The sequence below is a fragment of the Hibiscus syriacus genome, unplaced genomic scaffold (assembly GCF_006381635.1).
Source record: "Hibiscus syriacus cultivar Baekdansim isolate YM2019G1 unplaced genomic scaffold, ASM638163v2 tig00116994_pilon, whole genome shotgun sequence".
Taxonomy (NCBI): domain Eukaryota; kingdom Viridiplantae; phylum Streptophyta; class Magnoliopsida; order Malvales; family Malvaceae; genus Hibiscus; species Hibiscus syriacus.
The window spans coordinates 12,594-40,223 of NW_024063510.1; the positions used below are offsets into that span (position 1 = coordinate 12,594).

Sequence of the window (27,630 nt, forward strand, 5' to 3'; positions counted from 1 at the left end):
AAGATTTAATCAGACTAAAATCTAACAAAATTTACATAATATACTATTCAAATCCGAATATTCAAAAAATAAATTTAATAATTTAATTATAATATGAAAACATTGTGCATACATGCTTAAAATGATACTGTATAATTATTTTCATAAAACCATATAACATGTTAAATTCGTTTTCAAATTATTTTATATATTCTACTTCTAGTCTATGGAAAATTGTTTAATATATCATATTAATATTCAACATTTTTTGATTTATAGTTATAATAAATTGTTCCATATAAAAGAACCCAAACATAATGAATATTGGTACTTTTCATATCTGCTTTTGTGTTTGAAAAAGAAGAAAAAGACGTTGATTAATTAACATGCTTTGAAAGATTAATTAACAAGTATGTCTCATTGATTCAAATTCTGAAATATATTAAAGAATAGATTAGGGGCTCGTAGCAGCATGTAGCTCCAATGTGTTTGGTCTAAACACATATGCTTTCGTCACCTTAATCTGTTTTCATTAAATTAGTGATGTTTATTACTTCGTAGTTTGTAAAACCTTGGGGTCTGAAAAAGGTATAGGGTTTAAATATTTTTATTATAACATCTCGATGTGATTAATGGGTTTTTCGGATTTGAAAATTCAAACAAATGTATTAGATCTGTATCGTATAGGCTTTGGCATTTTTGTTTTGTTCTAAGAGATGGGATAAATTGGGGTTTAAATCCTTAATCTTGTGATTAGCACCTTCTCAAAATTTAAGTTTATTTTGTTGAGATGCCAAGTTTCTTTGGTTCTGTTGAAGGTTTTTTAAAAAAAAAATTATTTATTAATAAAACATAATTTAACATAAGAAGGTTATCGGTTATAGATTCAAAATTTAAATTCAATTTTTTTTAATAATGTTACATTTCATTAATATCAAAATATCACATAAAATAACCAATAAAATAAAGGACACAATCAATTGTTGAAAAAATAATAAATTAGTTAGATGATATTGATCTTAATAATAAGTCATGTTACTTGATATCTTATATATATATTTTTTTATTATTCGTTATCTTAAAAAAAAAAGTCTAATTTCCTCTCATTGGTGTACCACTAATCTCTTTTTTTTCCGTCATTGTTATTCGACGGCGGCACCAACTTTAATGTTGGTTGCCGACGGCCGGTATTCTTTATTGTAGTTTTCTTCTCTATATCATATTTTTTTTTAAATAAGTCTACTTGTGTTTCAAGTTTTTATATGCTTTTATAGCTTGTTTTCTTATGATGTTTGTCATGTTTTTCGATTCTTTGACCCTTTTTTTATTTATCATTTTTCTAAGGGTTGATTTGACATCACCACGACTAATCAAGATGACGCTTATATGATATCTTGTTGATCTTCCCTGCTTTGGACCCTCGGATTGGATTTGGATACCCGATATGCGTTCGTGGATAGTTTTTCATGTTGTTCGAGTCTCATTTGTGGTTTTGTCGATGTTCTTTAATAACTTGATCTCCTTTTGTGGTTCGTTTGTCGATGTGCTCAGATCTATTTGTATCTATCTTTGTTCGAGTTTCTTCATTAGATTTAATCTTTTATTGTATGGTCCTTATGTGATCTTAAGTTACTATTTTTGTTTCAATGATTATAGTTTCCTAATTATGTGCTTAATTTACGATTCCGATTGTAAATCTTTATTGAAATTTGAGATATTTCCTATTTTAAATAAAATTGTTACTCTTATAAAAAATAATAATAAGTCATGTTACTTGAGGAATAAACATGTTAATAATTAGTCATATCACTTAGTAAATAAACCTATTAATTTTTAGTTTAAAGTTATATTCATTCAATCATTTTTATTAACTTTTTAATAATTCTCTTCATCATATGGTCTTAACCTTTCAACTCGTTTCTTCTTCACAATATAAGGCTAGTTGAGACACAACTTAGACACAATTTTGAAAAGAACAAAACTTGGAAAAAATTCCTTCTAAATTCATTTTTCTCGTAATAAATAAAGGCAAAGTTGTGTTTGATTGTTTATTATTATTGTGTTTACTATTGTGATCGTTTGATGTTGTATCCTAGGAGACCGACATCCAACATTACTCATAACAATAAAGAATGAAAAAAAATTCTTAAGAAAATTGTAACACACCTCAACAAAAAATCTTCTCATGCTTTTCTAACTCTACCTAGTTACAAGTTTTATTCTAATTTTATTTCGATATATTTTTGTTATGTTACTACTATAACATTATATTACGACGACATTTTATTGCATTATTATTAGTACGACACTACATCATTTATTATTGCTATGATATTGCATTGTTACTGTTAGATTATCTTTACTACAACCCTAAATTTTTATTACAATATTAAAATAGAATCATTATTGTAGGTTAATCTAAGTCAAACATATTACGGTGACAACATATTTAGGTTGATTTAAACTTTTATTTCAAATTGTAATTTATTTTTTATTTTTTATTTTGATTCTGATTATAGAAAAATGTCTGATACTTATAAGAATTCATCCAATTCACAACTTGATGCAATTTTTGCTACTCATGCTCTGATAGCGAGTCAAATGTCTATGACTACGAGTCATAATAAAAAGCTTACAAAATTCACTAGAGAAAATTTCGAAAGATGGAAACAGAAAATGTTGGTCTATTTGGCGATGTTGAATTTGACCAAATTTCTAGAGGGTGATCCTCATATTATTTGAGAGGATGAGGTGAACATTGTTACTACCTTCAACATTGCCAAAGCATGGAAGCACTCTGATTTCCTATGTCGTAGCTACATCTTGAATGATTTATTTGATGCACTTTATGAAGTGTAAATTGTAAAGAAAACGACTAAGGAATTATGATAATCATTAGATCATAAATACAAAACTAAAGATATTGATACTAAAAAATTCTTAGTTGTCAAATTCTTAAACTTTGTAATGGTTGATTCTAAAGTTGTGAAGTAAGTGCAAGGATTGCAACTGATCATTCACAATATTAATTTTCATAGAAGGGGTGTTTACAAGTGAATCCTTTCAAGTACAACCATTATTGAATAACTCCTCTTACTTGGAATGACTTAAAAAACTATCTTAAGCATAAGAAAAAGAAAATGACATTGGAAGATCTAATTGTGATACTTTAGATTGAAGAAGCCAATCGAGGTACGACTAAAAAGAAAAACAAAGCAATCAATCCTAATATTGTCAAGAAAAATATGATGGAAGTTAAGAAGGACTTCAAGAAAAGAAAACAATCTTAGATTGAGTCTAAACTAGGATCAAATAACAATGTTTTAAAAAATTAAAAATTTCAAGAAAAAAGCTTTAATTGCAATAAGATGAGACACATGTCATCCGACTATAGGTTTCCAAAAATTCAAAATAAATGAGGCTGATGTTGTGACATAAATTTCCAAGAAGTATTTGAACTTACCTATGTGTTGTGCTCTTTGAAGTCGATTTGGTTGATTCAAAACCAAAACAATGATGTCTTGATATTATTACACATCATATTTATTGTGATAATAACTCTTTTATTGAGTTGATTCACTACAGAACAATAGGTTTTAGTGGCATTTTTCAGTCATATAGTGGTTTTTTTAAGCACCGCTAAAAACCCTTGTGGCGCAAAAACAAACGCCGCAAAAAGACGTGGTGTTTGTTGATTGTGGCTTTTAGCGATATCTTTTTTACGAACGCCGCTAAAGGTTATGATATTTAGCGGCGTTTTCCCAAAACACTGTTAATTATCTTTTCTTTTGTTGTGTTTGTTCCCAAAAACGCCGCTAAATGTTCTGACATTTAGTGGCGCTTTTTGTATAAACGTCGCAAATGATCTAGAACTTTAGTGACATTTTTTTAAAAAATGTTGGTATTGACTATGTATTTAGTGGTATTTTTATACAAACGATGCTAATTAAAACTGATTTTTCAAATACCGTTTTATGCTCTTTTGTTACCCAAATTTAAAATTTTAACATGTAGCATTATTCAATAAACTTGACATCCATAACAACAAACTTGAAATTCATAATAATAAATCAAAGACAACATTAACGTAAAATATAATGTAGTTTAACATTGTTAAGTAGAATAAACAAATCATATATCTAAAATAACACCAAAGATGGTGGACTCTGGGGCTGATTTTGTCGTATCATCTGCATCACAGCTTGAAGTTGATTTTGAAAGTCTTCACATTTTTTTGATATACTGCTTCTCTCTCTGCTTCCCTCGCTTCAGTTTGAACTTTCATTTGAGCAATTTTTTATCCATTTCAGCCAACTATTGTTTTAAACAACTAACTTCTAATTGGGAAGACTGAATGTGTGATGACATGTACGGAGATGAACTGGATCCAAAATATTTGGCCGGGGTAACAAATGATCCTTGATAGCGAACTCAACCATATCTTTCAAGACCCAAAACTTCATTAATAACTTTACTACCAGACTTATTTTCACACAATGTAGAATAAAAATTAAGTCTTGCAAAAAAATAATTAATAATATAAGTAATTTTCGTTACTATGTGCTACCAACTATAAATCACTATGTGAATAATCAATAATACCTCATCATTAGCTATACAAACAAAGCTCTTCGATCCAACTGCGTCAGTGAACTTTTTTTATTGTCTACTAGCAACACCAACATGCTCTATGTCATACAATTTAAAATATTTACTTATAAAGTCAATATTATAATGACATTATATTTTTTTTGAAAAATACGTCACACGTGTCCTTTATTTTAACTCCAAAACCTGATTGCATCTTCCCATTGATACTTGAGCATTCCATGTGGGACAATTTGCAGTTTCTCTTCAAGGCTGAGATCATTCTTGAAAATTTTATTTTTTAAAGAACTCTTGTGTTCTCTCCATTTATTCCCTAACGCTTGCTTCAAATAATCGTATGAGACATCTAAAGAAAATTTCTCCTACAAATAGTATAAGTGTTCAAAGTAAATATAAATTACTATTGAACAATAATATGGATTATCTATTATAATGACATTATTACCTTGAAAAAATTCACAGCCTGATTTTTGTTACTATTTGGCATTTCACATAATGACTCATAATTGATCGGTAAAAGATTAGCATTACATGCAACCATGCCTAAGTAACCGGATAGAAGATGTGCTTCTGGGCCAATAGGTTGACCGACATCGTTTCTTGAAACTTTCACACTGTTCCTAGGAGGAAGTTCGTATAATTTCTTCAACGTTGTGGGTCCTCTTGTCTTGCGTCTTCCACCATTTTCAACTATATAAGAAATAGTTCAATGTAAGTTTTTAAAATCAATCAGCAATTAAAGAAAGTGTCGAACATTGCCTTCAATTTGTACAACTTCTTCAATAGTAATTGGAACTACCGAAGATCCAACACCAATCGATTCCTCATTATTTGTTTCTTTCTCCTCTTGAGAAGCTCGAACAATCCACAAATCACTTAATTTTCTCATGGGCACAATATCTGTAATAAACAAACAACAATTTTAGAAAAGTTTGGACTCCATTTTGATATTCGTCGCTTACCCTTGACATATCCATCCAACTCTTATCCATTTCATATTTCTAGAATATCAATTTCTAATGTTAATTGCTAATATTATAATATTATTTTTTGGCAATATAAATTTATTAGTTTTGTTGAGGTAGTAATGTCTAAGATTGAATAACTACTCCTTTAAGTCAAGATTATTAGAATTCAAGGATGCGGTTTATTTATATTAGTGTAAAATTATATAGTATTACATATTCTATAAAATTATTATATATATAAAAGTTGTGGAACAACCCTAAACATGTATGAACTAAAATGTGAAAAGGAGATATATATACCGCATATTTGTAGAGGACTGCTATAAAAAAAACACAATACTTTGGTGTCTACTTTGATGATCCAGGTACTGTTGGGGACCCAAAATATTGAAGTCAAATCATTCAGAGGCCATATCCCAGCCACAAATGACTTTAATCATCATGAATTCAAGGGCTCAATCCCTGTAAGCAAATTCAGGGCAAACAAAAATCTTTCCAAAGCCTAATTAAAATTCCCCTTGGTTTATTAATGTTTGAACCCCAAACTGCTAAATTTGGAAAATTTTGGCAGTGGTATTTAAGTGTTGGCTAATTTCTGACCAAGAGCTTCACAGCAGGTAATATCATTATCATCCACCTCATTGGTTCATCTTCCGTATTTCATTCAATAATAGATATCAGTCGACTTTGCGAAATTTTATTAAATATTTGTTTTTAAAATCTTATGTCCTAACTTAAATTCTTACGTCCACTCCTGAGAGGTTATCTTACAAGGGTAACACTCGAATCATCTTGAACTAGCATAACAATGGACATTCCTATCATTGGGCTTCAAAAACCAGCATAGTCTCCTTAGATAGTTTAACCCGATATAAAGATGGTAGCTTGATCAAGAAGAAAATCCCAGACATTATGAACTCATTGAGTAGCATTGTCTCCTTAGATTTATGTCTTTGGGAAGAAAGGATTTGATGTGATCCAATTCAGCATCATGTTTACCATGACTATTCCACCCTCACAAGGGAAGAAACTTTCTAACTTTACACATATATATGTTTATTTCAAATGTTATAATATAGTTATTTTCATATATATAATATCTATGGTTATTATAATAACTTAATCATTAATATATGAGATATAAGTTATTATATACTATAGTTCACATTCTTATATTATACATTATATAAGTTTATATACTTAGTTTTGTCGAAACGATTTTTGAACGGTGGGGAGCGAGATTTTGAAAACCGCATCATTTTTAATTATTTTCTTTACAATCTAATTTTAATTAAAAACCATGTGATTTTATAAAACCTCTCGTTTCGAAAATTTGGGAATTCATTTACGATAAAAACACAGGTTCGAAGAGTCGCCACCAATCTTTGATTAGGGTGTGATTGGGCACCCAAAAATATTGTCATTTTAAATAAAAATTAATTTTAATTAAAACAACAAATTTAAGTCCGCGTTACCAGAAAATGAGTTCGGGAGTCGATTACGCGTGGAGAAGGATTAGCACCCCACAACGCCCTACCTCGTCGATTAATTAATGTCTTTGCAATGAAATTTACAAATTCGAGTTTAATTTGGTTTATGATCCCCGACAAAACAAAACATGAATTTTACAACATTCAAAAGCACCAAAATTGATTAAATTAAAATTATCAAGCATTTAGAAAGATAAAGAATATTCGATTATTTACAAATATCGAGACGAGATCTTAGATAAGTTCTATCTACCTTTTCTCGATAAATTTAAATAGCCGAATATTTTTTTTCTTCCGTTCCCAAATTTTAAAACGATAGATCAAAATTTTTTAAAGTGTCAATAATGGGATATACTTTTAATTTAAAATCATCAAAAGCGGATATCTAATCAGTTAAGACAACCCACTTAAAACAATTTTAAATTAAAAGGATAGTACCCTTAATTAAATTATGTAATAAGAGTCAAGTTATGCACGTGAGGGTATCATGTAAATTATGCAAAAATGATGTCATGCAAAGATTAATTAAATAAAAATATATGTTACATCTAAATCCATGCTTATGAACCACGTAATAACATATGCACACATATCATCATCATTCAAACCTAGGATAAGTATACACCCGAAACAAACCCTAACTAACAATACATGCATACACATAAGAAACTTAAACATGGACTAAAACGTAACATGTAGAAACTTGAAGCCCTAATGTCTAAATGACAAAAACAAAATAACCAACATTTATGACTAAAATTAAATAAGCATGAAATACAACGATCAAATTAAAACACAACAGATTAGATTTAAAGACTAAAACGCCAATTAATCCAAAATTACATGCTAAATGCGAAAACAAACAAAAAAAGAAAGAAAAATACACAAACTAATGACTAAAAAAAACTGACAAATATGAAGATCAAATTAAAACCTTGGAAACTTCGATTCAATGACTAAAATCAAATGCACGCAACAATTGATAACAAAATTAAAAAAAGAAAAGTTTCATTCTAGGACTAAAATATAACCTGTGTAAAAGCATAAACAAACAGAAACTAAATACATTATCAGTTAGGACCTAAATTGAATTCGGGTAAAACAGGGTGACAAAATCAGAAGTACAAAAACATCGATTTAAGGATTAAAACGCATAAATATGGAAATTTAAATGGCTAAAACCGAAGATAAACCCTATGCAAAATGGATACCCTAAACCCTCTAAACATCACCATTTTATGCTTTGCCTATAACCCTACTTAAACTAAAATTAAAACCCTACTCATCATTTACCAGCTTCAGCCGCAAACCCCCCTTTCTTCTCAAACAGCACCTCTCACCCCTCTCTCTCACTTACAACGCCGCTCGAGAGCTCCAAAGCTCGCCGGCCAGCATACGTTGGTGGCCTCCTTTCACTCAACCACAATCGTTCACCACCCCAACCTAGGGAGATCAAAACCTCGGCGCAACTCCGGTAAACCTAACACGAAACTCCCTACTCCAGCGAAGACTCAAACCCAAGAAGTAAGCTAAGTTGAAACTCTCCTCTTTGTTTTCTATACTCTATAAAACTAAAGGAGACAACCCTATTTAGAGCAGGACCCCTCGGTTGCTCGAGCCTCTCCACTCCGATGGCTTCAACTCCGGCGTCGAGACCTTCTCTGGATGGTAAGTAATTTCTCTCTACTCTTTGCACAATATATTTATTAAGAACAAAAATGGATATGGCTCTGTCGATTTTAAGAGAAAAAAAAATACCTCTGAAGAAATTACTTGATTTTTGCTGTGCTTTGAATGAGTGAATCAAAAATGCTTTATATTGCTTTGTTATCTTCTTCACAAACAGAAAAGGAAAAAGTGCTTTTCATTCGAAAATGAGAGGAGAATCCCTTAATACATTGTTTTTCGAAATAAAGAAAAAAATCCTGAGTCAAAGCCCCCTCCTAATCCCTTGTTGAATCTGTTTTTGCTTGCTCTTTTGATGTGTCCTCTCCCCTGTTCGTTACAAAGAGTCCCCTTTTTTTTTGCTTTTCTGCTTTAACCCCTTTTGCCGTCCGTTCCCCGTTTCGTGAATCGTTGTTGCTTTTTATCTCCTCCCTTTTAATTGCTTTTTTTCTCTGGTTTCATCCATGACATTGTAGGGTATGGACACGATTAAAGCTGTCGGGCGTGGTGCTCCACGCCGAGGCTTGGAATTGTCACCAACATGGGTCTTTGCCCGGGATACAAAAATCAGCAAGACCAACGTAGCTTAATCAATTAGCTGCTGGAGTCTCCATCGGGGCATGGTGTTGTAGAGCAGTGTGTTTGCTCGGTTGGGGTACTACATTGGAGCATGGGTACATGGCCTTCACGTGGGCAGCATGGGGCTTCTGCAACGCATGGGTCTCCTGTTGTGGATTCATGGGTGGCCGGCAGGGGCTGTTGTTGGGCGTGGTGCTCAAGACTAATGTTTGATCTATACAACTGGTGACCGAGTGACGTGGAGCATAAAAAAGCCTTCAAGTGGGAGCTAGCTGCCAAAACCGGGTCTGGTCTTGAAGCCTGAGTTTGAATGTAATTACTGTTGGGTTTTGTAATTGGATCTATTATTTTGTAATTTGGTTTGAGCTTGTGAGATGGACTCTAGATAATTAATTCGGGGTTGAAATTTAATTTGTCTCTCAATCTCCAAAATGAAACATATACGATCAATCCAATTAAGCACTTCAAGCTTTCAAAAGCAAATGCCCATGATTTATCACTTGAATTAATTCATCATCGAACACAACCTCCAAATTAATTCTCAAGCATATTCAAATGGCCCGAACAAAATTAAGGTATTACAGCTGCCCCTCTTTGCTCGTTGTTGTGAACACAAGAATGTAGCAAAGATAAAAAATAACCTAATTTTGTTTGACCGAATCGTCTATTCCTTTCTTTAGTCTTCTTCTTGACTTTCGCTTCCATCTCACGTGCACAAACCCTTTCAATCGTTTTCCCGCTTCTTCGTACCCGAGAATCTTTGATTTCCTTCCACATCTGATGATCTGATGGTTTGCTCTAACACTCTTCAAAAAAGGCTAAAAATGACTCAGATGACTTATTATCTTGGTGAAAAACATCTTGATTGAAGGTCTTATGGATGACCCGAAGGATTTATTCATCACGCTCGAAAGACTTACTGATGAATTTGCTTCACTACTCTTCTGTGAAGGCTTAAAAATTACCCGAAGGATTTAATCATCACGCTCGAAAGACTTACTGATGGCCCGAAGGTCTTATAGATGGCCCGAAGGGCTTATCATCTTGCTCTAAAGGCTTACAGATGACCCGAAGGATTTAAGCATCATGCTCGAAAAACTTACTGATGGCCCGAATGACTGATAAATTGTGAAATTTTTGAAAATCACATTCTTTATTTTCAAAAAAATTTCATCTTATCAAATCATCATTTTTCTTCATTTTCAAATTCATGTGAAAACATCCTACCCGAAGGTATTACGGATGGCCAGAAGGACTTATCATCTTTCTCTAAAGGCTTATAGATGACTCGAAGGATTTAAGCATCATGCTCGAAAGACTTACTGATGGCCCGAAGGACTTATAAATTGTGAAATTTTGAAAATCGCATTCTTCATTTTCAAAAATTCCATCTTCTTAAAACATCATTTTTTCATTTCAAATTCATTTGAAAACATCCTACCCGAAGGTCTTATGGATGGCCCGAAGGACTTATCATCTTGCTCTAACGGCTTACAGATGACCCGAAAGATTTAAGCATCATGCTCGAAAGACTTACTGATGGCCCGAAGGACTTATAAATTTTGAAATTTTGAAAATCATATTCTTCATTTTCAAAAATTCCATCTTCTTAAAACATCATTTTTTCATTTCAAATTCATTTGAAAACATCCTACCCGAAGGTCTTATGGATGGCCCGAAGGACTTATCATCTTGCTCTAAAGGCTTACAGATGACCCGAAGGATTTAAGCATCATGCTTGAAAGACTTACAGATGGCCCGAATGACTTATAAATTGTGAAATTTTGAAAATCGCATTCTTCGTTTTCAAAAATTTCATCTTAAAACGTCATTTTTTATTTTTCAAATTCATGTGAAAATATCCTACCTGAAGGTTTTATGGATGGCCTGAAGGACTTATCATCTTGCTCTAAAGGCTTACAGATGACCCGAAGGATTTAAGCATCATGCTCAAAAGACTTACTGATGGCCCGAAGGACTTATAAATTGTGAAATTTTGAGAATCGCATTCTTCGTTTTCAAAAATTCCATCTTCTTAAAACATCATTTTTTTTTCATTTCAAATTCATTTGAAAACATCCTACCTGAAGGTTTTATGGATGGCCTGAAGGACTTATCATCTTTGGAAATAGTTTACTAGGTAAGAAACCTTTCTTACTTTTCAAAGATTTCATTTCTTCAAATTTTAATGAGAAATCTTTCTCATTTCCTTTCATAAAACAACTTAATGGTCGGGCCACATACCCTGCTTCAAAGTAATGCTTAGTCTGTGGACTGGACCTCTTAATTCTTCAGGGTATACCTCTCTAAACATGACTTCTTGTGTTTGAGGTTTGAAATCTCCCTTTCAACTTGTTGGGATTTTGACATCCTGTATCTTCTCTTTTCACTGGAAGACCTGTCAAAACCTTGTGTCTATGCATGAAACACTAATGCAACTAAATGTATCAGTGTAATGCATTTTCTTTTATGCAAATGATGCTTTCATGAATGCATAAATATTGAATCAATCTTCACTTGGCTTTAGAGTGGTGATCTTGATCTTCTTCTATTTGATCATTCTTTCAAGGGTCTACTTCATATGCTTGTGTAGCAACCCATAGTTTCCAACTTGAATCTTTGACGAACCCTCTGATCTTCTTCTATCTTCTTGTTGTCTTTGTTTTCTTTCTTCATTTTGGTGAAAGTGTTTTCTCTCTCAACATCTTGCTATAGTCAGAAATACGACTGTGTTGCCCTATTTCCGTCCTTGGCTCGATTATGCTTTACAGAGTTGTTCTTCCAAGACTCTGCCATTGATCAATGCTCAGTTGATTTGTTTTACAAGGTAAGCTCTGCTCAAATTCACGGTCTGCCCCTGACACTTCCAGTTACGAGACTCATTTTTAATAACTTGTTGGTCTGAATGTTTTCATCTCAACATGCTGCGGGTTCAGTCGTGCCCCAACATGGTACGAGCCTTCAAAATGCCCCATCACCTCAAATTGTAAGGCTCATTCTTCATGCCTCCTTGGTCTAAATCTCGTCATCTTAACATGATGTGGGTTAAGTCGTGCCCCAAAGTGGGTATTCATGGATCTCTTCATGTCCAAAATATCTTAACTTGGATGTTCTCATTCTGGTGTCACTACACAATAGTGTTGTCAAGTAGTTTGAGGGCTTCTTTTCATACTACCTAAGGAGTGATCAATTCTTCTCTTCATATAAGCTATGATATGTGCCCCTTTCAAATATGACGGTCATCTATTTCCTTGATGGGTTACTATCGGTCTCACAAGGAAATACTGCCAGTTCTAACTTTCCTCCATTCCGATCTCTCGGACCATTTGCTTCAAGATTGTGGAATGTTTCATGTTCTGAAATTGTTTATTCTTCTTCTCCCATAGAGGCATAATGAGACTCACCAGCTTCAAGGACCTTTCACATTTGAGCTGTCCTGTTTGAAAATGTTTTTCCCCTTTCTCTTATTTTAGGGATAAAAGAATGAAAGAATTTTATAAAATATTGCCCTTTAATTCAGGCTCACAATTGAATCAAATCATAAACATGAGTTCACAAAATATCAAAAGAATTAATAGCTCTTTAATGTTTTCAGGGTTATAGCTCTTTGACAAGTGTCAAAATTGAGGGGTTGGTTTCAGGTTGGCTTCCTATTTTCTAAGGTTTTGGCCACCAAAATATCACTTCTTTCTTGATCATTTTGAACATCGCAACATGCCCATATTTCATGGCTTGGTATTTTAATCGAATGCGGACAAAATGACACAACTAGCACAATCAATTACTAGACTTTCTAGAACCCTTCCATTTCAGTTCTCTGAAATCTTCCATTTGTTTAAGCTTCGTAGACTCCTCTAACCAAGGAAGTGCAGAAATATCGATCTAAAAATGCAATTTCTGAGTGCACGTATGAAACTGACTATAACAGGTGTTCCTTAACTCCCTTAGTCTATCTTTACTGAAACTCCTTATTTATAAAATTAATTTAATTTGCCATTGTCTGGCTAGCTGAAATTAACTTTATTGTAATTTGTCTTTATCGGGCTAGCTGAAGGATTCATCTCATCACAAAGTCTTTGACTTGACAATCACAGTGGAGCATACACCGAATTGCCAAGTACCCGATCAAGGTCATGGTTTGAATATAATCTATTCATAAAGCCAGGGCTTTCGAGTTTCCTCTATAACCAATTGCCTTAGTGGAATAGCTCAGCTTTATTGTAATCACATATTATATATATATATATATATATATATATATATATATATATTGGGTATACGGATTCCATTTCTTAAGCTTGCTGAGGAGAACCTGTTATAGTCTAGGTGTTGTTGAAAGTCAGAAAATCTCATCGTTAGAGTTCAATTTCCAAGCAACTGACCTAAACTAGATTCACCTACTCGACTATTCCATCCGTAAAGATCATAATCATCATTGAACTGTCATAAAAAAAAGTATGTTCTAGACAGTTTTGTAACGTCGTACACAAAAGATTCCCCATGTTGTCCGCTCTTATGCATATCTGAATACCAAGCCTATGGTTTATTTCATTATGATAGAAGAAGGCTATATCGGTCCCTGCAATAAAAAGTATGGTGTTCGATTGTATCTTCTGGGGGTAAGGTCTAGGGTCCTTGTTTTATCAGGTTTCAACCTTGCCATTTTGTCAAAAATTTATAACTCTACTCATTAAAGAGCTTTTAATTCAATTGATATTCAATGAATTTCAAGTCGTAAATTCAATTTAATGCTCACCCTCCTTAAAGTAATATGAATTCATTTAAACATCATTGCAAAAAATTGATGAGAAAATCCAAAAAAACATGTTCAAACAAGATGTTGCAAATGACAAAAAGTTTCATGATGAACAAAATGATTTCTGCGCAGTCAGGATGCCCCATTATTCTTCTGATGCAGTGGCGTTTGATTCGATCGGGTGCTATATATTGTGCTCTAGTGCCCCACTCTAGCTCGTCATCCATTGTTCCACTAGTTCTTGTGTCAACGTCCCATTTTCCACAAGCATCTCTATCTCTTTTAACAATGGCCTACAATTTCCCGTAGAATGCCCCAATGCCCCCAAGTGAAAATCACAAACACCATCTGGATCATAGCTGTAAGCAGAAGGGTTTGGTTGCACTTTCACTAGCCTCGGTGTGAGGTATTGACCTTTAACCAAATGGGGATACAGATATGAGATAGAAGTTTGGAACACTTTCAAAGTATTTTTCAATCTTGGTACCTTCTTTGGATGACTTGAGCAACCAGCTGCCCCTTTTCTCTTACGGTTGTGAGAGCTTTAAACGTGACATTCATTCACCTCATAAACTCTTCCCTCTTGATTTTTCAGGCTTTTGGAAGTGACTTTCAAGTTTCATTTGCTGATTGCATCTTCAATTGATTCTCCAGCCACCATAATATCCTTGAAGCCATTCATCGAATTTCCCAGCATTAACTCAAAATAAGGAGCTGGGAGAGAATCATGAAACATACATGATATTTCTTCTTCTAGCAAAGGAGGTTGAACTTGTGCCGCCACTCCTCTCTATTTTAGGGCATATTCTTTAAAGCTCTCAGTAACTTTCATCCTCATCTTTTAAAGGTGATGACGTTTTGGGGGTAAGCCTTTAACATATCGATATTGCCCCAGAAAAGCATCAGCTAGGTTGACCCAAGTCTTGATATGCTCATTGTTCAGATGATTGTACCATACCACAGCTGGCCCAGCAAGACTATCATGGAAATAATGAATTAACAGATTATCATCATCTAAGTACCCTTCTATCTTTCTGCAAAACATTTTCAGATGAATTAGGGGGCAACTGGTGCCATCATATTTCTCAAAATTAGGTACTCTAAATTCATGTGGGATGACCAAATCAGGGACCAAACTGAGTTCTCTGGCTTCTAACTCCTTGTGAGTGGCATTAACAACTTTCATATTTTTAACGGCTTCATTCAACCACTTAAATTCGTTTTCAAATTTTACATAATTGAAGAGGCTCTTCCCTTGGCTTGAGTCAGATGCTCCGGGGCAAACTATCGCTCTGGATGCATTAACATGATGACATTGATTTCCTTTTTCTTTACCAACAGCTCGTGGTGCCAGCACCTGGATCAATTGATTCGATGCGCCTTGCAGAGAATCTGATACTTGATTCCTCGTACCTTGTTGTAACTCGACCGACTGCTCTTGCAACTGATCTTGCGGTTCCTTATTAGATTGTTCCAATGCTTTCATTTGTTTTTCCATGATGATGAGGAAGTAATATGAATGAATGATCTTGTTATTACTGTCACATAATCTTTCATAAGTTATTTCCATGTTTCCATAATTAATGCATATAACAGGCTTAAATAAATATATGCAATGCAAATGCAAATGCTAAATGCAAATACAAAAGGTGTCATTCCAGAGTGATCATCTTAAAACAACTTTTATTGAACACAAAGGTCTCGGTACATCAAACAAACTTTACATATAATGGACAGCTTTCACTCCTAGCTTTTCTATCTCATTCAAAAGCCAAAGTAACTTCCACTCATGCTCGGGGGTTTAGTTGTCAATCTGCTTCAATTCTCTTGCAAAGCCAGCTAAATCAACCCATTTGTGAGCCACATTGCTTACTTGGGTCATAGCTTCTTTCATGACTTTGTCCCTTTTTTCTATCTTGAGTGCCAATTCTTGGAGCTGCAGACACTACTCTTGATTTTTCCTTGTAAGAAAGTCATTTTGGTTATGAAAATCCTTCATAAGATCACTACAGTCATCCACCATCTTCATCAACTTCTTGCTCTTAGCTCTAGTGGCTTCTAGCTCGGCTTCATTCTCCCGCTTATGGCGTTGATATGAAATTTCCATGTTGGCTATAGACCTATTTAACGTCTGGATTTTAGCTTGATATCTACCCAAATCACCGATAGCTGCATCGTGCCTTTTCTCTGCAATCTATAATTCATAAGAAAACTTATCCGATCGGCCTTTATGCACCTTGCAATTCTTTCTCCACTGTTTAACATCATTCTTCAATTTAGCGACCCCAATTATCCACTCATCTGGGACATTTCCTATGCCAGAAAATTTAAAGGCTTGGCTGATCATTTGAAAACTATCTCGCATTACTTCCATCTCTCTGCTCAATCTATCATTTTTTCTCAAACGATGAATCCGAGCTTCATATCTTGGCAAACTATCTTTTTCTTGGTTGTCCTCACTGATACCCTTACCTTTGGTCTCTTTTGGCTCAAACTCAACAGGACAATCTGTTATCAAACTATGTTGATCTTTCAATTTGAACTCCAATACTCCATGATCTAAAAGATGCTGGATTCGATGTTTGAAGGTAGATCAATTCTCGATAGAATGTCCTTGAACTCCAGCATGATAATCACAATGAACATTGACGTCATACCAACGTGGATATGGAGGCTGCAAAGGTTTCCATAATGTGGGGCCACTTCTCGGGCTTCTAATAGTGCATCATACAACTCCTTATATGATATTGGGATAGAATCAAAACGAGGGCCACCTCTCGACTTGGATTGAGCTGGAGTTTCAAGTTTTATCTCCCCTGATGTGGGGAGTAGACTATCAAACACCAACAAGTTCTGGTTGCATTGCTTCTTTTCAATCTTCTGAACTTCTACAGTTTCTACTATTTCTTTGGCGTTTCCAAACAGCTTGTTGATACGAACAATGATTGTGCGTGGCTTCTCATACTGACTAGAATCAGTAGGCTCTAAAGCAGTCTCCTGCACATTTGACACCTCAAGATCGAGCTCTTTCTTTTCTATTGTAGAAGTCCCACTTCCTTCGGCCAAAGCATCTATTCTATCCATCATCTTCGACATCTGCTCTTTCAATTCTCTTATCTCCCTTTGCCGCTCGTCAGCCATGCGATCTTTGGGCGCAGATCTCTCCACTATTCTCGAAGCTTTCTCAGGATGCCAATTCTTGACCGTGTTATAGCTTGCTTGATCACGAAACCCTTTGTCCATCATGAAAACCTTTTACTATGATGAACACTCACAAATCAACACCTTTTAATTATATCATGATCATACAATGCAGACAAAGAGAAAAACAATATAACAAACAAGTTAGTACAAATGAGATATCAAAATGACAAAAAGTAACAATAGCAAGATAAAATAAATAAACTAATAAGCTAATGTAAAATAAGAATGCCAATGCAAATGCCCAAGGTGTTAATTCCAAAAGTGACCACTATAGAACAACCTTCATTCAGACAACAGGAATTCATTACACCCTATAGTCAAAATACAATTGTGATTCTTCATTTCTTCATTTCTTCGAGCCGTACTTCTAAGTTGTCAGTGTACTTTATCACATTTAATGATGTCGAATGTTGAATATTGAGATCTCCATTTTAATTCAATGCAAAGTGGCCTTTATGTCTTTGCGGAAGGTCTTCTCGTCCTTGGTATGATTCCATCTATCTCCTGAGGGGACATCTTTGGTTTCGGCTCCTTTGAAGGTAGTCTTCAATCAACTTGAAACTTCTTCAATCAACTTGAAACTTCTTCATTCATCAGATGAGTTGTTTGAACATCTTTGGATCTCCCTATTTTGACTACATGGTCAAGAATTTCTTGTCTCATTATGAACAACCTTCTTATTAGTCAATCACTTGTGAATTAACACCTTTGGATGAAGATGAAAATGCGATAAATTCAAAATAAAATAGACAAAACCAAAAATAGGTTAGTACACAAAATATGAACAACAAAATGATGAGTATCATAATAAATAAAACCTACCCTCACATGCTGGCTACTCGATCATGCTTAGTATATTCTACCCAACATGATATTTACCCCCAAGCTTTGTTATTTACAAAAAATTCTAACCGCATGATATCTAATTCACATGATTGTTTGAGAAAATAAACCTAACCGCATGATTTCTAGTTCGCATGCATTTATTCGAAAAAGAAAAAATAAATGACTCGAAAATTTTCCTTGTCTACACTCATCACGGGACTCTTAAGGTTCGGGTTAGGCTCAACCTAAGTTCAAGCTCTATGTTCACTACATGCTGGGTTCAGTTCTAAAGTATTAGGTTCTCGAATTGTCCTTGCCGATGCCCACTTGGGCTGTCGAACCCTCAATCCTAGCCCATCACAGGCTCTTGGGATCGAGTTCAATTTCGAGGGAACACACCTCCTTATGTCCATGCGGAGGTGAATACCATCATGAGGACCATAAGGAGTGAGCTCCAGGACTGATCCATTATCCCATGCGGAGGTGAAAACCACACGAGGGAGTAGTCTCTCACTCCTACTTAATTAGGACGGAGCGGGGTTTTAGCTCATGTTATGCAAATGCAACTGTGCAGTGTGTGAGGAAAAGTGAAAATAAAAATTACACATATTCACATAACACCAAAAAATCAAACCCTTTTATACACATACTTAATCTGAAACCATTAACAAACAGATCAGTACAACTATTTATTTGTTAATCAAATTACAAACAAATGATATTAAAACCAAACAGGGGATCAAAAACCAAATTAAAACGAATTTATAACTTCCAATTGCAAAGACAATCAATTAATTGACTATAAGCCTGACTCTCTAACAAAAGTCACCAGCAGAGTCGCCAAGCTGTCGAAATGATTTTTGAACGGTGGGGAGTGAGATTTTGAAAACCGCATCATTTTTTATTATTTTCTTTATGATTTAATTTTAATTAAAAACCATGTGATTTTAGAAAACCTCTCGTTTCGAAAATTTGGGAATTCATTTACAATAAAAACAAAGGTTCGAAGAGTCGCCACGATTCTTTGATTAGGGTGTGATTGGGCCCCCAAAAATGTTTTGTCATTTTAAATAAAAATTAATTTTAATTAAAACAACAAATTTAAGTCCGCGTTACCAGAAAATGAGTTCGGGAGTCGGTTACGCGTGGAGAAGGATTAGCACCCTTACAATGCCCTACCTCGTCGATTAATTAATGTCTTTGCAATGAAATTTACAAATTCGAGTTTAATTTGGTTTATGATCCCCGACAAAACAACACATGAATTTTACAACATTCAAAAGCACCAAAATTGATTAAATTAAAATTACCAAGCATTTAGAAAGATAAAGAATATTCGATTATTTACAAATATCGAGACGAGATCCTAGATAAGTTCTAACTACCTTTTCTCGATAAATTTAAATAGCCGAATATTTATTTTTCTTCCGTTCCCAAATTTTAAAACGATAGATCAATTTTTTTTAAAGTGTCAATAATGGGATATACTTTTAATTTAAAATCATCAAAAGCGGATATCTAATCAGTTAAGACAACCCACTTAAAACAATTTTAAATTAAAAGGATAGTACCCTTAATTAAATTATGTAATAAGAGTCAAGTTATGCACGTGAGGGTATCATGTAAATTATGCAAAAATGATGTCATACAAAGATTAATTAAATAAAAATATATGTTACATCTAAATCCATGCTTATGAACCACGTAATAACATATGCACACATATCATCATCATTCAAACCTAGGATAAGTATACACCCGAAACGAACCCTAACTAACCATACATGCATACACATAAGAAACTTAAACATGGACTAAAACGTAACATGTAGAAACTTGAAACCCTAATGTCTAAATGACAAAAACAAAGTAACCAACATTTATGACTAAAATTAAATAAGCATGAAATACAACGATCAAATTAAAACACAACATATTAGATTTAAAGACTAAAACACCAATTAATCCAAAATTACATGCTAAATAAGAAAACAAACAAAAAAAGAAAGAAAAATACACAAACTGATGACTAAAAAAAACTGACAAATATGAAGATCAAATTAAAACCTTGGAAACTTCGATTCAATGACTAAAATCAAATGCACGCAACAATTGATAACAAAATAAAAAAAAAAAGAAAAGTTTCATTCTAGGACTAAAATATAACCTGTGTAAAAGAACAAATCAAAAGCATAAACAAACAGAAACTAAATACATTATCAGTTAGGACCTAAATTGAATTCGGGTAAAACAGGGTGACAAAATCAGAAGTACAAAAACATCGATTTAAGGATTAAAACGCATAAATATGGAAATTTAAATGGCTAAAACCGAAGATAAACCCTGTGCAAAATGGATACCCTAAACCCTCTAAACGTCACCATTTTATGCTTTGCCTATAACCCTACTTAAACTAAAATTAAAACCCTACTCATCATTTACCAGCTTCAGCCGTAAACCCCCCTTTCTTCTCAAACAGCACCTCTCACCCCTCTCCCTCACTTACAGCACCGCTCGAGAGCTCCAAAGCTCATCGGCCAGCATATGTTGGTGGCCTCCTTTCACTCAACCACAACCGTTCACCACCCCAACCTAGAGAGATCAAAACCTCGGCGCAACTCCGGTAAACCTAACACGAAACTCCCTACTTCAGCGAAGACTCAAACCCAAGAAGTAAGCTAAGTTGAAACTCTCCTCTTTGTTCTCTATACTCTATAAAACTAAAGGAGATAACCCTGTTTGGAGCAGGACCCCTCGGTTGCTCGAGCCTCTCCACTCCGATGGCTTCAACTCCGGCGTCGAGACCTTCTCTGGATGGTAAGTAATTTCTCTCTACTCTATGCACAATATATTTATTAAGAACAAAAATGGATATGGCTCTGTCGATTTTAAGAGAAAAAAATACCTCTGAAGAAATTACTTGGTTTTCGCTGTGCTTTGAATGAGTGAATCGAAATTGCTTTATATTGCTTTGTTATCTTCTTCACAAACAGAAAAGGAAAAAGTGCTTTTCATTCGAAAATGAGAGGAGAAGCCCTTAATACATTATTTTTTGAAATAAAGAAAAAAAATCCTGAGTCAAAGCCCCCTCCTAATCCCTTGTTGAATCTGTTTTTGCTTGCTCTCCTGATGTGTCATCTCCCCTGTTCGTTACCAAGAGTCCCCTTTTTTTTTGCTTTTCTGCTTTAACCCCTTTTGCCGTCCGTTCCCCGTTTCGTGAATCGTTGTTGCTTTTTATCTCCTCCCTTTTAATTGCTTTTTTTTCTCTGGTTTCATCCGTGACATTGTAGGGTATGGGCACGATTAGTGCTGTCAGGCGTGGTACTCCACGCCGAGGCTTGGAAATGTCACCAACATGGGTCTTTGCCCGGGATACAGAAATCTGCAAGACCAACGCAGCTTAATCAATTAGCTGCTGGAATCTCCATCGGGGCATGGTGTTGTGGAGCAGTGTGTTTGCTCGGTTGGATTGCTACATTGGAGCATGGGCATAGGGCCTTCACGTGGGCAGCATGGGGCTGCTGCAACGCATGGGTCTCCTGTTGTGGATTCACGAGTGGCCGACAGGGGCTGCTGTTGGGCGTGGTGCTCACGACTACTGTTTGATCTGTACAACTGGTGATTGAGTGACGTGGAGCAGAACAAAGCCTTCAAGTGGGAGCTAGCTGCCAAAATCGGGTCTGGTCTTGAAGCCTGAGTTTAAATGTAATTACTGCTGGGCTTTGTAATTGGATCTATTATTTTGTAATTTGGTTTGAGCTTGTGAGATGGGCTCTAGATAATTAATTTGGTGTTGAATTTTAATTTGTCTCTCAATCTCCAAAATGAAACATATGCGATCAATCCAATTAAGCACTTCAAGCTTTCAAACGAAAATACCCATGATTTATCACTTGAATTAATTCATCATCGAACACAAAACCTCCAAATTAATTCTCAAGCATCTTCAAATGATTCAAATGGCCCGGAAAAAGTTAGGGTATTACAAGTTTATTTCTTTATGTTATGCATGTGGGCACATTCGACCAATACTTGGGAGCTACATTGGAGCTAAATGGAGCATGCAACAATAAGGATACTTACATGGGAACGATTAAGAGAGCATAAAGAGCAAATTGGTGAAAAATTGTCTAGAGGCCGTGAGCTCATAGCTGGATTGAGTTGAAGATTTGAGCTACAAGATGACCTCCTTTCAGCTGGGGAGATGCACCATCATCATCACCACTTAGGACACTTCAAATATGTCCTAAGTCAAAATTTGTGAAATCGTACCTTTTCGCGAATAGTTGCCACCTCAAGAGGTACCTTTTCACAAGGAGCTGCCATAGTGTTCACCATGCTACAAGTCACCTATGGCCAGCTCACCTTTAACTCATTTACACCATAAGTAGCTCAAACATTAAGGGTTACCTTTCTCAAACATTGTGACCTTTCATGAATGATGTTGCCCATGAAGATGCCTTTACATCAAGAGCATGCTGGTGAAGACATTGTAATCATTGGAGGCTTAAATTACCATGGAACATGATATAAAGCTTTATATATATTCAGCCACAACACATGATATGCACATGAGAGCATTTGGCGCCAACATGAGGAGATACAAGCCCATTCGGCCACAGAGAAGAAAATGGCGCCAAGATGAACAAGCATGCCTATTCGGCCAAGGGAGATACCTTCCCATCCTTAGTCAAATCATCGAGCCCCTTTCATGAAGGGATAGCCAAACCAACACCAAGCCTATAGACATGTTCTTTTATTTTGAAGCATTATGTATATTCCTAAAGTCATGTATCTAGCCGAAACATCATGTAACCATTCGGCCAAGCCCTCTCATTTCCTATAAATAGAGTGGCTTGCCATCATTTGTACTTATCTCATCTCATATATAAAAATTACTCTTGTGAGTTAATTTCTCTTCAAAGTTCTTTGTGAACTTTATCGATTAAACAAGTATAATTCCTATACTTGTGGCGTCATTCCTTCCATCCTGATTCCTAAATTCCTAGATTAATATCTAGTGGGTTAAAGACACTATCACCACCCCTCAAACAAGTTTGTGAAGACCAGGATTGTGCTCCTTAGCACTATTTCATCTTTGGCGTGTTTGAGATACAACAACAACACCATCTCCATTTTTCAGCATCAACACTATCAACTTCATCCATCAAGACCATCATTTCCGCAACCATCTCTATCCCTACTATTTCATTTCATTATTTATCTTATTATTCCATTTATTATTCCCATATTAATCTTATTTGCAACCGAAGCTTATAATTCAAGGACATCAGTACTTGTCAATCTTAGATCGGGACTTAATAAGACTATCTACTCTCTTCTCCCAAAGCGTGTAGAACACCTTACATCAGGATTGCACCTAATTTGCATCTTATTGATGAAAAAACTAGAAAAGGAAAATAAAAAAGGACTCGAACCTCAAAAGTAAAAACCTATGAGAGAACAAGGACACACCTTACTACCGAACCAAGATTAATATGGGATCATAGTCAACAATATTTTATATATTAATTTAAATCCAATTATTTTCTACAAGTTTAAAAAAATTGTAGTAAAGTACAGACGTTTCTTTCTCCCCCAATCCCACATGGATAGAAAAAGTTGGCATTATATTTTTGCTGGCATTTCCTGGCATTAACTTCAAAAATTATAATTTTAATTTAAAATAGGTGAGTGATTCGGGTGCAATTGTTCAAAGATGAAATATACAGCGCTGAAAGTTTACTTGAAAATAAACGTTTTCAACTAGAAAATCCCTGGAAAATTCCAAGCAAAACGAAAGAGAATAGGAGGGTAAAGCAAAGACAAGAAATGTTTTTTTTTTCCATCCCTTGACATGGCCAAGAGATTATAGAGAGAATCGTGGAACCAATAAATCTAGTTGCATCTAAAATATGAATCCTATAACAGTGTGAAGAAGAGGCAAAGAAATTATAGAGAGAATAGAAGAGAACATGTGAAGAGATTATACCTGTGAAAATGGTGAAATTCGCACCTCAAATCAGAGAGTTGAGCGTTGATGGTGTAACGTTGGAGGCCTCGTCGGCTTCCAGCGACGACGAGCATCAACAGTTTAGTGGGTATTTGGGTATGCAGGGCCGGTCCTGACTATTTTTAGGCTCGGGGAGAAAATTAAAAAAATAGGCCTCTAATATAAAAAAAATTAAGAAATATCTAATATAAATATTTTATTAGATTTTTTAAAATTAAAAAATAGTAATTCATTACAATATAAAAGATGTCAAAAAATATATTTAAGAATACTAATACTTATAAAAAAATATTACATTCGAATATTTTAATGCAAAACCATTGATGATAGTGTCAACATCAATGCTTTCCAACATATTTTTCTCAATACATATCATAACATTTGAAAATGAAAGAACGATCTTTTCTATTTCTAGAATTTGAAAATATATAAAATTAAAAGAAAGAATTTGAAAACATGATCTACCTAGAATTTTAAGAACAATCTTCAATATTATTCAAGCACCATAATCGATAACAAACAATTGTGACTTTACGTGTGATACAAATATGATAAATTAAAAAATGAGAATAATAATTTTTAGATGAATCGTGAAAATGAAAGAGAAAAAAAACATACTAATTATACTTAAATTTTTTTCTCTCATTAAGTTTTGAAAAAAAATAATGTTAATATATATTTTTTCATTGATATGAAAATCGGGAAAGAGATTTGGTGAATTGATAGTGGGAATTTGGAAAGACCAAATTAAAGAGTTCAATTGATTTTTTTTTTTGAATTTTGAGAAAGAAATATTAAATTAGAATTTTATGGAAGAATAGCTTATTTATGTTAATATAAAATTCAATAAAGATAACTGACACCTTAATAAATTCTTGGGCCCCATTATTTTATTGAGTAAATTATGTATTTAGTACCAAAATTATCAGTTTGATATGTTTTAATAGCTAAACTTTTAATTTTTTTCAAAATCATACGTAAAGTTTAGTTTTTGTTTCATTTTAGTACCCACCATTAAAAACTATAGTTTTTTTTTCATTTTAGTATCCATTCAAAATTTAACATTAAGTTTTAATTTTTTTTGAAATTTTAGATACTAAAACAAACCAAAACTGATAGTTATGTACTAAACGCATTAAGTTTTTAACGACGGGTACTAAAATGAAATGAAAACTAAAGGTTATATATGATTTTGTAAAAAATTTAAAATTTAGGTACTAAAACGGATCAAAACTGATAGTATAGGTACTAAATGCATAGATTACTCTATTTTGTTTTACAATCTTTTAATTTATTATCAGAAAAAATAAAAAATATTATACTGAAAAAAAATTATTTTGTGGCCCCTGGGCGGGTGCCCGTCCTGCCCTGGCCCAGGGCCGGCCCTGTGGGTATGTCCGCCGGAGATGGGAAATAGGAAAGGGGATTGTGGGAGCAGATGGAAAAGGGGAAAGGGTTTCACACGATTAAAATGAACAAACATTACGATGTTTTTAGACACAAACGCCACCATTTATCATTCTATAGTGGTTTTCTAAAAAATTGCCACTAAAGTACATGTTTGTCACGACGTTTGTTTAAAAACGCCACTATATATGAAACTTATTGCGACATTTTTAGAAAACGTCACTAAAGTACAAGTCTGTTTCTTCAAAATTGCCACTATATATGAAACCTATTTTGGCGTTTGTGTAAAAAAACGGCATTAAAGTACTAATTTGTTGCGGCGGTTTTCTAAAAACACCATGATATATGTATACCATTGTAGCGTTTGTCAAAAAAAGCTACTATATATGTATCCTATTGCGGCTTTTGTTTAAAAAAGCCACAGAATCCACTAAAGGACGAGTCTGTGGCGGCGTTTGCTTAAAAACACCACTAAAGTACTTATCTATACTTATCTATAGCGGCGTTTGTCAAATAAATGCGTACTAGTTTTAGTGGTGTTTGTTGAAAAACGCCGTTAATGTTACCATTTAGTGGCGTTTTGGATATAAACGCCGCAATATGTATAAATTTAGTGGCGTTTTCATTGAAAACACCGCTAAAAATGCCACTATATATTTGTTTTGATGTAGTGATTCTTTATGGGAAAGGTGAAAACTCTATATGGACAACGCTTCAACTTACAAAATCAAGGAAAACATTACAATTTTAAAGATGACTCATATTTTAGGCACCACATTGTACTCATGTTATAAGCATAATATTATTTCTACTCCTCAGACACTATATTCTTCACACGCACTATATGGAGATCTTCACGCTTCAGGCGTAGATATTTTGTGCCTCGTGCATCCTTGTTCACACTTCGTGTACACTATTCGAATATGCACCACAATATATTGTCAATATTTGTATCCCAAAGTGTCATATTATATTCTGTTTATATATTATAAGGAAGCAAATCATGAGAGAATAAAGAACGATCAAATTGATCTTTTTGTATGAACCTAATTAGTAAAAAATAATCTTTGGTAAAATACACACAACAGCTTTGATGATTTGAAATGGTTGTGAATTGGTGCAGCAATGCGCATTTGATAGCATACATATTTGACAGCAGTTCACGGGGTCAAGGGGAGCCTTGGTTCCCCCAAATATTTGTAGGTTTAACGAAGATGACAATTGATCCATCTAGTAAGCTAGCTCGATAACCTGTTACAAATCCAAACCCTTAAAGAATTACGTGGGTTTTTTTTGGCCCAATAGGGCATACGAGTAAATTATTTGGAAAATTAGGGTAAACAGAAGTTTATTTTGAAATCTATAACATTTTTTACAGTGTTCATGGAACTCGTTAATTCAATGATTTTTTTTCTAAATTCGTCTCCTCGATGTGACGAGTTCTAATAAAATATAATTTATATTAAAATTTATCATATTGAGGTAAAATGTTTGAATAAAATTATTTTTTATTGAAACTCGACACCTCGACGTGACAAGTTCATATTACTATAATGTCGTAGATCCCAAAATAAACTTTTACTTATCATATTGGACTAAATAAAAAACCTGTAACCGTACTGGGCCAATTTCGCCGAATTACATGTCAAATTTAGCCCATAAAAGCCTAAGCCTTGGATGAAGCCCAAGTTCAAGAATATTATGAACATCCCATAATTTATCAAGTCTTCTAGTTTAGATAAAAGAAAGTTTCTATGTAATATACCCAAGTTTTAGGATTTTAGACACATATAAATAGGCTTAGAAATTAAATAAATAATTTTAAAGGATTCTCTTGGCGAGTGTTATTTTTCTTTTATTTCAGTTTTTTTAGTTTTTTTTTTTTTTTTTATGTTTTCAAGTGTGAATTTCCAATTATGTTACGTCGATTATTTAATGTTTTCATCCACATCTGGTTTGCTAAGGACATTTGATTGTTAGAAGGTTAGATGCCAAATAATCTGGCTAAAATATATAACTTTTCCTTGGGTTGTTTTCTTTTGATTTCATGTCAAGTCGTATGAGAATTCTTGAATCTTAACTCTTGATATATGATTTTCAGATTCCTCAAGATTATCAAGGGTTTTAATTAGATCC

The 27,630-nt window shown here is 34.1% G+C and overlaps 1 long non-coding RNA gene across 1 annotated transcript; it reads left to right on the top strand.

The window, feature by feature from the left end:
• Positions 1-9,402: 9,402 nt before the first annotated feature.
• LOC120193297 lies at positions 9,403-21,401 on the top strand. The gene is made up of 3 exons (XR_005522853.1): positions 9,403-9,496; positions 18,574-18,576; positions 21,382-21,401. It is a non-coding gene; the product is annotated as an uncharacterized LOC120193297 (long non-coding RNA).
• The last annotated feature ends 6,229 nt before the right edge of the window (positions 21,402-27,630 follow it).